Source organism: Papaver somniferum, unplaced genomic scaffold (assembly GCF_003573695.1).
Source record: "Papaver somniferum cultivar HN1 unplaced genomic scaffold, ASM357369v1 unplaced-scaffold_28898, whole genome shotgun sequence".
NCBI lineage: Eukaryota > Viridiplantae > Streptophyta > Magnoliopsida > Ranunculales > Papaveraceae > Papaver > Papaver somniferum.
In genome coordinates, this window is record NW_020639816.1 from 396 (window position 1) to 1,000 (window position 605).

The following is a 605-nucleotide window of genomic DNA, read 5'->3' on the forward strand; positions in this document are numbered from 1 at the left end:
GTAAGTTTATTAGTTGGTTGAGCAACTAATAAATTGTCCCCCCCCCCCCCCCCCCTTTATGAAAACCAAACTCATAGGCACAAGTTTACCCACTAAGGAGGTTTTTTTACTGTACGTTTATTAAATGTATATGGAACTGATATAAGCAGTTGATGGCTTTCTCAGAATTTGTAAAATAGAGAAGATAAAGGAAATATCATCAGAACCTTAGGTTGACAGCAATTGAATCTTCCATTTCTTTTGCCGAATCAAGCAGCCTCTCAGCCTGAGCATGACAAGATTCACATCTGCAATATATGAAACTAATGGTCAGATTACACATTTGACAACTAATTAGTGCTTAATATTACTGCGTATGTGCCGCTTTATGTTTTGACAGAGAATGATAATCGGATTCCGTGATCAGATGCTTTGTAGTTTCAATCACATGCACATTTGAGGTTTTTACTATGCCCATTTTACACGTATCAAGCTGTAATAACTACCCAATGCCAACAAGGCTTTGGAATACATAACAAACTGCATTCATTCCAAGAAAATAAATAAAAGAAAAAATAACATACGGCCCATGCTGAATTCTAAAGCTCTGCAATATGTAGAATCAG

General features: G+C 36.4%; 1 long non-coding RNA gene across 1 annotated transcript in view; it reads right to left on the reverse strand.

Moving 5' to 3' along the window:
• LOC113341280 overlaps positions 1–605 on the reverse strand; it is a 975-nt gene extending 370 nt beyond the window's left edge. Inside the window, exons 1-2 of the long non-coding RNA XR_003355852.1 lie at positions 564–605; positions 207–287 (exon numbers count right to left, since the gene is read on the reverse strand). This is a non-coding gene — a long non-coding RNA (uncharacterized LOC113341280). The remainder of the gene's footprint in view (positions 1–206; positions 288–563) is intronic.